This window comes from Fukomys damarensis, unplaced genomic scaffold, assembly GCF_012274545.1.
Source record: "Fukomys damarensis isolate Sample0158 unplaced genomic scaffold, DMR_v1.0_HiC HiC_scaffold_22, whole genome shotgun sequence".
NCBI lineage: Eukaryota > Metazoa > Chordata > Mammalia > Rodentia > Bathyergidae > Fukomys > Fukomys damarensis.
The window spans coordinates 20,846,141-20,862,763 of record NW_022900934.1 but is presented as its reverse complement, the minus strand read 5'-3'; the positions used below and the strand labels follow the sequence as shown (position 1 = coordinate 20,862,763).

The following is a 16,623-nucleotide window of genomic DNA, read 5'->3' as shown; positions in this document are numbered from 1 at the left end:
GCTTCTCCTTTATCAAAGGTCTTTCCATTACTTCTATTTTCTTGAAGCAATTCTTTCTCATTTACATTTATTACTTATTAAATTTCAATCTTTTTATATAAGCAGGTAAATCTAATAAATCTCCAAAAATTACTTCAGCTACATTGCACAATTCTGATATATAGAATTTTTATTTACTCGGCTACAAGTAATTTCTAATTCCCTTAATGGCCTCTACTTTGAAGAGTTATTTTAAAATGCTTAAAATTACCCAAATATAACTTTTAAACTTATTATTCTTAATTATACTGTAGTACCAATTAAAGTCTGTAAGCCTAATTGTTTGGTATGTGAGACTGTTTTTTATTAACTTGGAACATGAAAAACACTGTATTTCTAAATGCTTAATATATGCTTGAGAAAAGCATATGCTGTTACGGTTTAGATCTAAAATGCCCCCAGAATCCTCATGTGTCTGGAAGGTGACTGTGTCATGCTGCATTCCTCCGTGGAACTCCACACTGATGAGTTCTACAGCTCAATTTGCTGAAGGAAGGGGCCCCGTTGGAAGAACAGGCTGGAGTCCCCATGTCTGGATCCCAATTCTTGTGCAGAGGGAAGAACTGTCCCCCGATGTTCTGAGCAGGCTGCAGGGACAGCCATGGCTCCAATTACACTTCAGGTGATAACCTCACTCTCCATTCTCTGCCACCAGAATCCTTGAAAAACACCAAGAGAAAGGAAGGTGAGGACAATGGTTCAGAGCTCCATCTGCATAAACACAATATGACATAGCCTCTTGCTGTGGGTTCCAGGCCCTTGGCACTAACTTACCATCATTGAGAAAAATATCAGAACCCTCAGACACCAAGCTATCCTGAGGGCATTGACCCTGAGGCCTGGGCTTGACAGTCTCTAGATCCAAGGATGAGACCTAGGAGGGTGAGGAAGCAGACAAGTACTGAGGCTCCAGCACCACTTTCTCTTGCCCAAGCTGACATCACACAGAAGTTGCTAACAGACAGTTCCTAATTTATGTACACCATACTAGAAGTCCTAAGTATAGAAAAATAAAAGTTTTTCTAATAAATGGTTTTCTTTCAAGTTCACAATCAGAGCAAGAGTTCACCATCAGGCTGTAATAATGAGTTCCACAGCAACTTATTTTGGTTTTGGGCATAGTAGGGGTTGACTCCAAGGTCTCATGCAAGGGTTCGATCACTGGGCTTCATCCCCTGCCCTTTTATTTTCAGACAGAATCTTGCTAAGTTGTCCAGGCTAACCTCAAACTTGGGATCCTCCCAGTTAGCCTCCCAGGTAGCTCCTGTGGGATCACAGAAGCCAGGGCATCTTGATGAAAGGAACAGACAGACCACCATTCCTAGCTCTTCCACCACAGTCATTGTCTGCCCAGCCTATTACAAAGCTCTCCCAGCTGTCTCCTATTTCACAAGGACACATTCAATTTGACCCAACCCAAAAGGCAAGTAGAAGCCAAACTTCCAGGAAGACTTGTTAGCCAGGTCTTTGAAGATCACAAATGCCAGATCCACTTGAAAGATAAATGCACAAGTTATCAATGCTTGAGGTCATCACACAGCAAGTGAACAGGACTCTACACCCAGAGTTTTCAATCACCAGGTCTGCTGTGGAGAGAAAAGAAGCTAGCTTTGAATTTGCAGTAGTCCTCCTGCCTCAGCCTCCCAAAAGCTGGGACCACAGGCATGCACCATCACACCTGGCTTAGAAACTATCTTAAAACAGTCAATATTGTCCACTAACTCCTCATACCTGGCTGAACTGTGAAGCCCGGGACCAGGAGCACAAAAGGCGCAGGAAGGCAGGCTTGAAGGTCAGGGAAAAGTTCTGACTCACTAGATGACTACCAAGTACCAGGAATTACTATCTCCACATCATTATGCCATGGGAATAAAAACAAAGTGAAACGGGATCCCATTCTCAAATACAAGACCTGAATGTAGAAGAGCATTTGAAAACTGCAGAGGCACCCTTAAACCAACGGTGAGCACCAGTGGAATTAGATACCCTGACCTCTCCACCAACCTCAGCCCACCCATTACTAGGGACACCAGGTTACAGCTTTGCACTTACAAAGTGAAGGCACCGTTCACATGCCTCCATCTTGTAAGACACACATGGAGACAGACTAAGGCAGGCAGCATAGCAGCATATGAGCTGAGGGCAAACTGTGCATTTAGGTGACCACTCAGTAACAGAATGCTCCTTAGGCCCAAAAGCAACCTAGTACAGCACAGGAAGTCAAGTCTACAAAGAGATTTCAAAGATTTGAAGCCCTGACAATTCCTTCTGAGGTCATTTGTTTCCAAAAACAACTCACAAAAGCAGACAAAAATCCAAGAAAAGAGGGTTACAAAGAGTCAGTGTTCTTTTCCTATAGCCAATGACTAACTCCTCAATCTTCCAATGGATTTAAGAAATGAACACTTTAACATGAATCTGATAAGAAACAGTACAGACTGGTGAGAAGTGCCTGAGCCACATGGAGCTAGGCTGCTACCCCAACCCCCAACCCCAGGCCTCTAAGCAGTGCAGACCAGAGAGGAGTGGTGGCCCCCACCCCTACTGCACACCGACCTCTGGCCTCCTGGTTGTGCTGGTACCTGGATCGACACCACAGAGGCACAGGGCATCATAAAGGCTTTGTACTGAGCTCCAGAAGACAGAACGGAGGTGAACGGCAAAAAGAGGGGCTTTCTCAGGCTCCTTGATAAAAACTGAAGCCCACTGGAAAAGTGAAAAGAATCTCTACAATAAAGGCACACAACGCCACCATAGTTATTAAGTTGGAGGCATCACCACCTCCCATCGGAACCTGGACTATCTACAGGGGAAGGGCAGCTGGAATCTACAGTAGAACCTTGCAGAGTTCAACCCTGCAGGAGGGCAGGAACTCAACCTGGGCCTTGTAGCCAGAAATCAGCCTGAATCTCAGGAGCCTGCTGTTGGCTTGCTAAGACTAATTGACTTAGATCTGCACACTGCTGCCCACTACTGTCTACTGTGACAGCAGAAACATATCCTGAAGGAGGCCCTTCATTTTTATTTTTAAAATTTTTTTCCTTTTATTTTTAATTTTTACTTTTTTCAAATTCCTTTTTCTTTTTCTTTTTTTTTCCTCTTTCCCACTCAATCTCTTGCTCTCCCATTGTTCTTCATCTCCTTTTTGTTCCTGTTCTTATTCAGATTTCTTCTTTTTCCTTCTCTCTCTTGTCATTAGTTTCAAAAGAAAGTGAGTAGTTTCTAACTTTCTATGCAGTCAGGTCGTTCTATTCTTGTCTTTGTTCTTTCATTCTGTCTTTCTTGTCTTCAACAGTTTCCTAGAGTTTGCATGATCTTCCTGTGTCCTCTGGCATCACTTCTAACCTTCCCCTATCCTTCTACCTATCCCTCTCTCCCAACTCCTTCGAAGTCCCCATCCTGAAAGGTAAAGTTGCTATATTGAAGAATTTATTCACTATAAGCCTACTTTGGGCTGGTCCTCAATTTTAATTTAATTTACACAAAGGTGATAGATTAATAACTACCACAAATTGTCATTTTCTAAGCTGTGTTTGATGCTATTGTGTTACTGATTGTATCACTTGGGCTAAGGTATGGTGATTGATCTAATCAGCTGTCCTTCCTGGTATTATGAAAATAAGTGTGTTTCAGGGTCAATAGAGATTCAAAACCTAAAGACCAGCTGTATCTGGAAGACTGAAGTATTAACCCAGGAATTAGACCAAGGACAGTACCAACAAGAAAAACAGAAATGAGAAAACATTTAAGCAAGGCGCAAACACAGACTTCCATTCACCAAAGGCAAATTCTGAGGGAAATGAGGTAGAAAAGTCTGACAATCAACCACCTGGACACCCTGAACTGATAGCACAGGAAGTGACATAACAGATGAATGAGGCTCTAGAAAAACTCAAAACAGAAATAATTTCCCAGATAACTACAGAGATGGTGAGCAAATGAAAGACATGATTAGAGACCCCAGAACAGAAACAGATAAAAAGGGTTCAGGACCATGATAGAAGCCATGAATGCCTGGCATAGGAAAGAAATGGAAACCATGAATGCCCAACATAAAAAGAAATGGAATACATGAAACAGATTCAAATAGATATCCAGGAGATTAAAAAAAAAAAAAAAAACTATTGAAAGTACACACAACAGACTGACCCAATCTGAAAAGAGAATATCAGATATAGAAGACAGAATGGCAGTCAGTGACCATGAAAAGAGATCTCTTAAAAATAGAAAAAGACCATGAGAAATCATTCCAGCATCTCCTAGATGACTCAAAGAATTATACAAGACTGATAGGAGTAAATGAAAAAGCAGGAGAAAGTACAAATGACATAAAAAACTGTTCACAGAATTAATGGCAGAAAACTTCAAAAACAGAGCAAAAGAATTTGACATACAGGTAAGTAAGGCACACAGGACTCCAACTAGCCATGATAAAACAAACAAACAAACAAAAAAACTACACCCAGACATAACAATCAAGATCCCGGAAACCCAACAAAGAACAAAACACTACAAGCAATTAGAAAAAGAAACAAATCACATGCAAAGGAAAGCCCATCAGAATTACAGTAGACTTCAACACAAACACTCAAGTCAAGGAGTGAGGTATTTCAAGCCCTAAAAGAAAACAATCTCTAACCTAGGCTGATATATCTTGCAAAACTATCTTTCAAAATTGATGGGGAAATAAGATATCTCCATGGTAAAGAACACCTGAGAAATTTCATGAATACCAAACTAGCACTCCAAACAATTCTAAACAATATCCCAGAAAAAGACAATGAAGGTCACAATTCCTTGACGCCCAACAGAGCAAATCCATTATGCAAGGCAAGAAATTAAAGGGAGAGGGGGAAAAAATTAAAAATAGCCAGGCCGGGGATTTAGCTCAGCGGTTCGGTGGCCTGCCTTGCAAGTGCAAGGACCAGAGTTCAATCCCCGGTACCAAAAAAAAAAAAAAAAAAAAAAAAAAAAAAAAAAAAAAAAAAGAAAAAAAAAGTCAATACATATCAGCTATAACTATCAATGTTAATGGCATCAATTCACCGATCAAAAGAAAGACTGGCAGAATGGATTAAGAAGCAAAATCCAACAATATACTATATACAAGAAATGCACCTAGTTCAAAAAGAAACTCATGGGCCAGGGATTTAGCTTGGTGGTTCCGCCACCTGCCTTGCAAGCACAAGGTCCCAAGTTCAATCCCCAGTACCAAAAAAAAAAGAAAAAGTAAAGAAAAGAAACTCACACAGACTGAAAGTAAAAGGATGGGAAACAATTCTCCATGTGACAGGAACCCAGAAAAAAGCAGGGGTAGCTATCTTGTTTGCAGACAAAGTAAATTTCAAACCAAAGCTAATCAAGAGAGACAAAGAGGGTCACTACATCCTTGTAAAGGGAATAATCCAAGAGGAGATGACAATCATAAATATATATGCACCCAATATTAATGCCCCCAACTATACAAAACATGAATCCGAATTGAGAGAACTCTCCCCTTTGCTCTGACATCACCCCTAGCTTTGTTACTCTTTCTGTCTGATACTCCTGGTGGCTCCTGGAGAAGCAGTGCACATTTTTTTTTTCAAGAAAGGGTAAAAGACTGCCAGGTGTGGTGGCCTGTGCTTACAATCACAGTTCAAGGCCAGCCTTCGAAAATGAGCAAGACTTTCTCTCAAAATTAAGGGGTAAGGCTGGCAAGTATGGGTATGGCAGTGCACATCTGTAATTCCAGCACTAGGGAAGGGAAGGAAGAAGGATCGCCTTGAGTTCAAGACCAGCCTGAACCACAAAGTAAATCTCTATCTCAAAAAAAAAAAAGGAAAGAAAGAAGACTAAGGGTGTTAAGGGTGTTGCTCAGTGGTAGAGCATTGATTAGCATGTATAACAAGGTCCTGGGTTCAGTAAGTAAAAGAGGTAGGGGAGTACAGTAGAAAAGAAAAGACACACAAATGAGCATTTACACCATGGCTGTCTTGAAAAATGCATTATATGGATTATCCTTTGCTCCTACAAATTCATGGGAGTGAATCTGTAAAGCAGAATCTACAATTTACAACTCTCCTGTGTGTCCTATAGCACTGCCAGAATTTATTATAGTATGAAGACCAAATGGAAATGCATAGACTGGTATCTAGTGAAAAGATCTTTTATTTCAGAAGACAAAGTAAATATCAAGTCAGGAAGCTGGGCCAGTCATGGTACCACACAAGGGCCAGTGAAGGCCCAAAGTCTGAAGGGTTGGCAGAAGGAGGCTAGAGTGTGCGAAAGCTCCAGGGTTCGGAAGTGATGAGGTGGTGCCTCCGAATGTGGGGAAAAGTCTTTCAATGTTCCTCTCCCTGCACTACCAATGATCGAGGCACAGGCAACCCAAGATCACTTTCGGATACAGGAGCAAAAAAGGGCAGAAGAGCCAAGAAGAAAGAGAGGCTGTGCCAGGGGACTAGGAATGGCCTGAGTCAGGGAGACAGCCTACCTGAGCCCAGCATCCAAATTCCTGCCGCTGTCTCCTCAGACCACAGGAAGTCAAAAGACACTTTCAGCATACAAATACTGGGTATGTTTTTTAGTTGAAAAAGGTCAGGAGCATGTGGTCATAACACTAGAAAAGAAAACAAATCAAAACATGTTATCCCAGCTTAGCCTTTCAGATAAAGCAGAGGCTGAGAGCTCACACAGCTAGACAGGTTCACACAGAGGATCAGAGTTGCTGGTGCCTGAATCCATGCACTTCTCATCACAGGACACCACTGACACCTCAGAGCCCCAGAGTCAGGGAAAAACAGGATTCTGGATGGCCCTAACTGGCAGACATGCTGGAGAGAATGTAAAACAAAACAATATGCTAAAAGAATAGTCCAAATATCTTATCTGCAGGCTCTATAGACAACACGTCCAGGTACAGCCTCAGCACACTGCACACCAAACTCCAACAGAGACAGAGAGCGCTTGGCATGGTGGCTAGCACATCACAAGCATCCCACAAGTGCTGGCTGTACCAAGTGAACTCTGCAGCCACATTGCTACCCCAAGAGCAAGGAAACCTAATTGAGGAAGAATCTGCACACTGTCTGTAATGGGAATGACATCCACATTATCACGTACCAACTGTGACCCAGCTGTTGGCTCATCAGTATACACTAAAAGGATGCTGAACTGGGTGTGGGGGCGCACCCCTGCGCCTGTAATCCTAGCACTCAGGAGGCTGAGGCAGGAGGATCACTGTGAGTTTGAGACCAGCCTGGGCTACATAGTAAGTTCCAGGTCAGTCTCAACTACATAGTGAGATCCTGTCTCAAAATTACCAAAGAAAAAAAACCAAACAAACACACAAAAAAAACAGATGCTGGAAGCCAAAAATCCCTCTTCTTGCTCTTCTTGGTATATACCCAAAGGAGTGCACCACTGCTTCAAAGACACAGGTACTCGCACATTCACTGCAGCATCATTTATCATATCCCACTCCAAGGACCATCAAGAGATGAACAGAGAAAATGTTCTCTATAACTTATATCGAAAACACACACATACTCACGCACACAAATATATTGTTTAGCCTTGAAAAAGGAGATCCTGTCATTTGACAAATGGATGGTCCTAGAGAATATCATGCTAAGTGAAATAAGATAAAGAAATACTCCATGCTCTCCCTTATAAGTGGAACAGACTGAAAAAAGGGGGGAGATGAATCCTGAGCAATCCCTAACAGTACTGACCCTGCTAGGTAACATCTAGTATATAGACAGCCTGCTTTCTGGAAACAAGACAAGCTAAAAAAGACACTGGCACAGTGTCCCCATGCTGCTGATTCCCACAGTAGTCCAAGAAGCACTGTTTTCCTATAAGGCTGGCAGAAAGAGTGTGGGAAAGCTCCAGGGTTCAGAAGGGACAGGTGGACCCTCCAAACACGGGGAAAACACCTTTCAACATTTCTCTCCCTGCACTATCAATGACCAGGGCACAGCCAGCCCTTGATCACTTTCGAATGCAGGGTAGCATAGGGCAGAGGGAAGAAAACCAAGATGGATGGGAGCCTGCTGTCAGATGCCTGGTCCAAATGGAAGAGAGCGCAGGGATCCCACAAATGCCATGTGGCAATCAAAGGAGAAACACTTCTGACAAAAATCTAGGGCCTAGAGATCAGAAGCACATGATCATGTTTATAAAAGTCTTGTTTTCCCCATCAGGAAACTGGCCCTTGACTGTGGTCTGAATGGCTATCAGCACATTCTTAGTAGCTGTTACAGCAGCTCCCTGGCCCCAGACCCTATGCAAACAATGTGCTTTGGGCTCAACACTTGCCTTCCTCCTGAGTCCAGAATTGTAGTACCTGCAAGGCAAAAGGCATCCACATGACCAGCCCTCAGTAGGAGCCTTGGGTTCTCTTATGGGCTACTCTGGTATACCTTACAGACGTTTCCATTCACTGTTAAGGGAAAAATGGGTTCCACGTAACTGTGAGGAAGGGAGAGCCTCAGGAAGTCCGCACACCCGCTTCTCCAGGCTGGACCTTCAGTCCTTTTTCCCTTATCTGGCTGTCATCCTGACCACTGGGCACAACTAGAACAATGATGATCACAGAGCGAGATGGTGGCAGAGGGGGGATTAAGAGGTAGGTATGGATGTCTCTGATGCCTAAATCCACCCACTTCCTGTTACAGCTTGATGCTGCTACAACACAGGAAAAGGCCCAAAATTCTCTACAGGCAGGTCTCTGGAAATGCCATGTCCTTCACAGCCCCAAAAGTCATGTGGTGCCAGTTGTGGTGGCGCACGGCTGTAATTCCAGCACCCAGGAGGCTGAGGCAGGAGGATCACTGCAAGTTCGAGGCCAGCCTGGGCTACACAGTAAGCTCAAGGCAAGCCAAAACTACACAGTAAGACCATGTCTCAAAAAAGAAAAAGGTGGGGCCAGACTGTAGAGTTTCTATGATACCCAACTGGTCAATGTCTGCTCAGGTTGACTTGGAGGTGAAAGTCTTACTCCAAGAAGACGGAACATCTTGAAGATGGGATGTTTTGCCAACCGAGCAAAAATGTACTTTATGGGGAAAACAAGGAAGCTCCTTAGGGGACAGGTAAGATAAAAGTTAGTAATTCAGCCAAACTGTCACCATGCCTTGCTAACCTGAGACAAACCTCTGTGCTCAGCAAGAGGCATTGCCTTTGTTGTTCCTCAATAAATGTGGGAGTTTGAGTCAATCAGGGCTTCATTTTGGTGAAGTTTCCTTTTGGTGAAGAGGTTCAAAGATTCTCTCCATCTCTGGCATCTTCACTTGTCTCTCCATCAGGGTTTGCTGGCCCAAACCCAGCAAGACGTGATGCCCAGGGAAAGGAAATATGGATCCGGGGATCCATGCATCCCCCTTCTTCTCATCCTCATAACCCCCCTTCATCACTACCCAAAGAACCAGGGAAGAACCTGACTTTACAGGGTACAAAAAGCAGTAACTTCAGAGCATGGACCTCTAAGCCCAGTCTGATCCTGTGACACTTATCATCAAGCCTCTCTATACAGTGGTGCACAAGCGTTAACTGTATTACCATCATTTTAGGAAGGAGAAAAGCAGCTTACCTCTAGGAAAGGACTGGAGATCTTCTAAGACAGGTAGGACATGTCTGTTGTGACAAGTGTTATTAAACATTATAATCAAAGGAACATTAAGGCCAAGACATTCTTCAATGTGCTACTTCGCTGGCAGCATCTGGCACAGACCTGCGGAAGGTGACAGGGCAGTAGGAGGGCTGTGTTAGTAAGGGCCACTCCCATAAACCTCTCCATTATATCCTATTCCGCCTATCCTTGGTCCTCACCACAGTACTCACAGGCTGGAGTTGGAAAAGCCTTTCTAGAGGCCACCAGCTGAAAATTTCTCCAAGGAGAAAAAACCAATGTGCTCCTGCCCTGAACCTCTCTGCACAGACTGCTTACTCAGCAACCCTCAACCCAATACCCTGCAAGGCTATGAATGCCACCCAGCTCCTTACAGCAAAGGGAATCCCCTTTGTGTTTTCTTTGTCCTATGCTGACAGAAACCTGATCATGTGGCAGAGCAAATGAAGACAGAGAAGTAATGTGCTGCCCTCAAGATTACTAGAGACAAGCTAGGAGATAAGCAAAGCAGTAATTTCCACCCAGTCTGACTAGTGCCAAGTGAGGGATGGGTGGAGATGGAGAAAGCTGGAGGAAAGAGGAGGCTGCTGTCCAGCCTCCACACCAGCCTAGCCTACTACTCTGGTTAGGTCAAGGCTTCCACACTCTTCTCTCAAGATGTCACAGAAACCTGCCCCAGGCCACAGAAAAGAGCAACTTACTAAACTGGAGGATGTTAGGAGCCAGGAGGCATCTAAAAGGTAGGAAGGAGGAGGTGTGGGAAAGCTCCAGGGTCTGGCAAGGACAGGTATAGACCTTCCAAACACGGGGAAAGGCTTTCAGCAGTTTCTCTTCCTGCACTATCAATGACCAGGGCACAGGCAGCCCACAATCACTTTCGAATACAGGGTAGAAAAGGGCAGAGGCTAAGTTGAATAGAAGCCATGGCCGGCATCCCAGGAAATGGCTGAACCAAGGAAGACCAGCACACAGGGCAATGAATAGATTCACAGTAGAGAGGACAGAAACTGCTTCATGACTCAGAGATCAGTTAGCATTCCCTGCCAAGAACTGAAGGGAAGGCAAACACTGGCAGAACCACTGAGCATCCTCGAGCTCTAAGAGACTGGATCTGCGTGGTAACAATATTGAGTATCATCCACTGAGGCTCAAAGACCGGTAGGCTGCTCAATGGCTATGCACCTAGTTAGGTCTCCAGGTAGCCAGCCCTCCCCATTCCAACACTGTTGTTTTCCTCTTATCACAGGGCCTTCGTCAGGGATGCTCAGAGCCCAAACCCAGCTCTGAAAGCACCTTCTCCACAGCAGTCCCACAAATAGAGGGCCCGAGTGTCCTTTGGCCAAGGAGACAACTAGGAACAAACAGAAGCAGTCCTCATCCAAGCTCTCACTCCACACTCTGCAGCACCTAAACTCCACTGAACCCCCTCCCACAATAAACCTGAGTTCTAGAGAACCAAGTACACCACCACTTACCTGAGACATCACCATCCATGTTCACCCTGAGGACATCTCCCACACACTCACCAGCAGACATGTGACACACCTGCAGGGGAGAAGAAGCTAACATGGGATCGGCCCATTTGGCACTGTTTATAGCACGTCCAGGAAGCTATGACATTCTTCAGTTGTGGATAGTGAATGCACTGACAGCTTGCCTTGCACATGCTGAGGTCACTGCCAATCTCTCTGGAAGAGACAATGGACGCTCTGCACTTGAGGAAAACTTCATGGCTTTTCCTATATTACCAAAGACCAGTATACAGGCAACCTACAATCACTCTGAATTGAGAGGTAGAAATAGACACTGGGCTTGCTGAAAATGCTGGCTAGTGTCAGACACTTGGAAAATGGCCTAATTCAGGACAGCAGCAGGACAGAGCACAAGATCTAGATAGAAGCTGTCATCCTGTCCTATGTAAACTTAACCTGCCCCAGCCAAGAGAGGCAAAGGGAAGATCCCCCAAGTAAGAAAGGTGGCATGGGCTCTATCCTAGGTGGCCCTGTGCTCACAGGTCTGTCTCCACTCCGGCCACCACCTCTGCCTGTGACAGGCTGCACCAGCTGGCCACAAACACTTATTTTCTCTCCCAAGGCAATATTCACTCCATTGATTTTGGACTTGGGCCTTCGACTTGCTTTGGTTCATGGAAGGAAGCAGGTGTGACTTCTGTCTCTTTGGAGCAAAAGGGTTTTTGGTCTGTTTGTTTGTTTACAGAGTCTCTCTGTGAAGTTTGGCTAGACTTGGATTCATGGCAATCCTTCTGCCTCAGCCTTTTGCTTGGAACAGAAATGTGAAAGTGCTTCTCCACTCTTGCGCTCCACCACGAGAAGCTCGTCCCAGTGAGAGACCACCATGAAGATCTCATCCATATATATATATAAGTTAAAATAGTCATACTTGTAGAAGTGGTGATTGGAACAGTGGCTGTCACAGGCTTGGGGAGAGGAATATGGGGAGAGGTCATCAAGGAAATGAACTTTAATTGTGGGAAGTAAACAAGTTCTGATGTTGCAGTGTACAGCAGTGTGAATATGTGGTTAACATGGGACTGTGTATCTGAAATAACCGAGAAGGTAGACTGTGAGCAGTCTCCCCAAAAAGGCAGAGAATGAAGGGAGGGAGGGAGGGAGATGGAAAGAGAGGGAGGGAAGGAGAGTAGAAGGAGAAAGAAAAAAGGAAGGAAAGGAGAGAGGGAAGAAGGAAGAGTTAACTATGTGAAGTAATGAATGTTAGCTTGTGGTCTTTATTTCATAATGTACACAAACAGCGAAAACATCAAGTTGCCCACTTTGACTATATTTAATTTTACTTGTCAGTTACACTTCAATATAACGAAAAATGAAAAAAAAAGTTGGCAGGAACAATGTAATCCTAAGAAAAATCACTTTACTCATGCTTTCCTGATAAGAAAACCAAATATGTGGGTGGGCTTCCCAAGCTATGACACAGCAGTGAAGTGACAGGCATTTGGGCATGGGCATGGGTCAGTACAATGCCAAAACCCTTCCTGCATTTCATTCGGACATTGTGCCACCCATACACCAAAGGAAGGGACAGAGCCCTGTAAACCCTGGAACCCAAATGGGCGCAGCAAGAGCCAGATGCATCTCAAACTAAGAAGCAGATGAAGCAGGCTTCATATAGTCTCCTTTTACTTCCCAGATAAGGAAGATCTCCAGAGGACACACTTCTTGGGAGTAACATGGTCCAACTGCTTTCTGGCAGGATGGAGACACCTTCACGCCCCCTCTGCACCAAGCTGCCACCTCTACAATAAACAAGCCCGAGTTAGCCACACAAAAGTCACTGGTCAAACCTATCCTGGGCAGCAGTACATGGAGAAGCCGGCAGGTGGTAAATGCTTCACAGAAATTGGCGTTATCACATAAACAGTGGTCTGTTGTCTCAGTTATATGAAAAGAGCTCACCTAAAGAGAAGACTACACAGGGATATCTTCAGTTTCATCTAATACACAGGTGGATTAGTCTGCAGTGGCCCTGAATCTGTACAATGAATGGACTCCGAACCTGGGAAGGCTTGAGTGTGCCACAACACGTGGCAGGCAGTATGACGTGAAGCACTGTGAAGGTGGCCCACTTTTATCATCTAGGGACCAGATTCCATGGCTCATTTTACTATATCACCCATGCCCAGCTCTACCTGCTTTGTTCCTGGCACTGAAATGACAATCCATGAAGACATCTACCCAGTGGACCAGGGGACTTGCTCAAAAGTTATGTCCCTGATGTGCCAAAATATCTGAGGTCTATTACCTTACAACACTGGGCTTCTCTTCTTTCCATTTTGTTTTTCATTTGTTCCGTAAGTGCCAAACACTGAGAATCTGGAAGGCATGAGGTAAATCAAGAGTTAGGACTCAGACACTCCCCTCCAGATCACAGTACAGACAGCAGGGATGTAGCTCAGTGGCACCGCACCTGCCTGGAAAGCGCAAGGTCCTGAGTTTGATTTCCAGTATCAAAAAGAAAGAAGACCACAGTACAGAGACAAAACTCAGCAAACCAACATTTCCCAATGGGTTGGTCACCATAAGGTGATGATGAAACGGTGACCCATTCTGTGGCTTTGTTATCCACCTACCAGCTTCCTCTGCTAAAGCTTCAGACAACAGCACTGAGTGGCACAGAGGATACAGTAAGCCAGACACCAGGTGCCAAGCTGTGAGAAAGCTCCAGAGTTTGGAAGGGACAGGAGCCAGCTCTCCAAACACGGGGAAAGGCTTTCAGCAGCTCCTTTTCCTGCAGTATCAATGACCAGGGCACAGGCAGCCCACAATCACTTTCGAATACAGGGACAAAAAAGGCCAGGTGAACCAGGAAGCTAATATGTAAGCATGGTAACTCTCATCAACAGTTTGGAGAGGGGAAGCTGCCCCACCGAGCCCAAGACCCTGAGAGCCATCATATTCAAGATTCCATCCCAGCTGGGCATGGTGGCACACGCCAGTAACCCCAGCATTTTGGGAGGATGAGACAAAAGGACTGCAAGTTTGAACATAGCCTGGACAATCATTTAAGTACTTAGTAAGATCCTGTCAAAATAAAACACACCAAAAAAAAAAAAAAAAAAGAAAAAATGCTGGTCATGTAGCTCAATGCAAGGCCCCAATACCCAATGCCACAAAACAAAACAAAAAAATCCCATCTGCCGTGAAACGCCCACCAGAACATAAATTTCTGGTCAAAACGCTTCAAGTGTTCACTCCACAAATACTGAGTATTTGCCAGGCATGGTGGTGAACACCTGTAATCCCTGCACTCAAGAGGCTGAGGCAAGAGGACTGCCAAGTTCAAGGCCAGCCTGAACTAACTACACAGTGAGACCCTGCCTTTAACATACATATATATATGGGGGGGGGCTACAGAGAGACACAGGCACTATGTACATGTAGCCAGACACCAGGATTAGAAACTACTCTAGCAGATCTTTACAGCTTCCCTACTTCAGAGAAGGTAAAGCTCAGGAGAATGCGGGAACTCAGCCAGGACCTGACCTAAATTTCAATGGGTCCCAAACCCAGACCCCCATGTACTCCACCAGGCTTCAGTCTGCACAGGGAATTTGCCACACAGATCTCAGAACCCACTTGTGCTCCACCACCATTGTTCTGTGGGTGTAGGCTGAAAGGCGATCCAGAAGGCCCAGCATTTCAAGGTGCTCAGAGAAGCAGCACTTACCGGGCCATCTGGTCTCTGCACAGGCAGAGGGGAGGGCCGGGCCACTAGCTGCTGCAGAACCAGCAGCGTCGACCACGGGGGAGTTTCCATCCATCTCCATGTGGCCGCGCTGCAACAAGGCCTAAGCAGGAGAAAGAGGAAGGAGCCTCAGTGAAAGCAGCGGACGGTAGTCCCGACGCTGTCCCCTAGGACCCTGAAAGAATCCTCAACCGAAACCTCAGTCAAACCGTACGAAAGGGGATTTTTAGCCCTGGCCTCGAAAGATCGTGGAGAGAAATGAGTCGGCTGGTTCTCGGACGTAGGACAACACCGACCCCGTGTAAATGAACGATAAGACATTCCGTGCTTCGAATGTCTTGAGTAGGAGGCCGAAAGGCGAGTCTGAATGTCCACGGCGCTGGGAGCCCCCTAGGCCGCCGACTGCGAGGGGCGTCTTTCCCTGGGCGACCTCCTCCCAAGGACACGCGAGTCTCTGGAGACCTAGGCCCATGGGGAACCGGTGGCTCCTGACACAGACGCCGGGGTCTTCCACCGCCTCCGAGCCTTGGCTTCACCTAATGGGCCAGCGCCCCGCAGTGAACTCACCCTGGAGCCCTAGCGCTGGGCGGCGGATAAGACAGAACAGACAGCCACGAAAGATGCAATCCCGAAACTCTGCGTCCTACACTGAGGAAAGGCTGCCACGAGACAGGAAACCCCCTCCACATGGTGAGCGCCGGCGGAAGTGCCACTGAATGAGCAGGTTGCGGTCTAGATCGGTACCACCGCCAGGAGAAATGCGGGTTTTCTCTGCATCGCCCTCTGGCGGAAAGGAGGTCAACGTCGGCCTGAAGGGTTTAAAATAATTTTCAAAAGCCGCCTGGAATTTTGAAAGAAAAGCATAACTCATTTATTTGGTTTGCTTAACATTTGTCCTGAAGATATTCCTTGATCACTGATTTGTCGTTAACATGTAGGAATGATTAATCTTCCACAGCTCATGGAATGTGTTTAGTTTGACCTTTCTGCAAGTGTCCAGTGGATAACTGTCTGATTCACTACAGTGTCGCAACCCGTGGGACAGTGTTTGCCACACACCCAGACTCCCATGAAAGAGTCTTGGCCAAAGACTGGAATATGGGAATGAGAAGATGAACTCAGATTGGCAAGCAGGGGATGAATGCTTTGCAAAACTTCAATGGGATTTAGCTCAGTGGCACTGTGTCTGCTTTGCAAGCACCCAGGTCCTGAGTTTGATCCCCGATACCAAAACAAAACAAAACTTCAAATAAACTAGAACTATGTGGTATTGGCCAAATGTGGCATACCTGTAATGCCAGGCACTGGGGAGATTGAGGCAGGAGAATCACAAGTTTTTCACCATCTTATGCAACTTAGACTGTCTCAAAATAAAAAAGGGGTGGGGATGCAGCTTCATGGTAGAGTGCTTCCCTGTTATATAGGAGGCCCTGGGTCCCCAATACCTCAAAATAATAATAATATATTTTTTTTTAAAAAAGAAATGTTTTGAGGGTTTTTTTGAGACACAGTCTTGCTATATAGTTCAGACTAGCCTTAAACTCACTGCATAGCCCAGCCTGGCCTCAAACTCATGGCAGTCCTCCTGCCTCAGCCTCCTGAGTGCTGGGATTCAGGCATGCACCACCAATTGTGGGACTCTAACTGCTATGTAACCCCCAATTAGCCAGCATATAGCAGCACACATTTCTTTCTACCCAGCTCCAAGATAAGTTTAAAACAGAGTGTATGGAAGCCTGGTACGGGCAAAC

At 45.4% G+C, this 16,623-nt stretch overlaps 1 long non-coding RNA gene and 4 other non-coding genes across 10 annotated transcripts; all 5 read right to left on the bottom strand.

Moving 5' to 3' along the window:
- Positions 1-313: 313 nt before the first annotated feature.
- Positions 314-15,597, bottom strand: LOC117287244. Of its 6 annotated transcripts, none has more exons than XR_004518468.1 (8): positions 15,440-15,597; positions 14,855-14,975; positions 13,430-13,500; positions 11,128-11,197; positions 9,614-9,754; positions 6,515-6,640; positions 814-1,625; positions 314-698 (listed from the first exon to the last, which is right to left on the bottom strand). It is a non-coding gene; the product is annotated as an uncharacterized LOC117287244 (long non-coding RNA). The 6 variants fall into 6 exon arrangements; XR_004518469.1 differs by having other exon boundaries at positions 814-1,622; XR_004518470.1 differs by lacking the exon at positions 6,515-6,640.
- On the bottom strand, positions 6,300-6,432 carry LOC117287282. Its single transcript, XR_004518516.1, has one exon. It is a non-coding gene; the product is annotated as a small nucleolar RNA SNORA71 (small nucleolar RNA).
- On the bottom strand, positions 7,899-8,031 carry LOC117287280. The gene has a single exon (XR_004518514.1). It is a non-coding gene; the product is annotated as a small nucleolar RNA SNORA71 (small nucleolar RNA).
- LOC117287277 lies at positions 10,408-10,541 on the bottom strand. The gene has a single exon (XR_004518511.1). It is a non-coding gene; the product is annotated as a small nucleolar RNA SNORA71 (small nucleolar RNA).
- LOC117287278 lies at positions 13,837-13,970 on the bottom strand. Its single transcript, XR_004518512.1, has one exon. It is a non-coding gene; the product is annotated as a small nucleolar RNA SNORA71 (small nucleolar RNA).
- Positions 15,598-16,623: the final 1,026 nt, after the last annotated feature.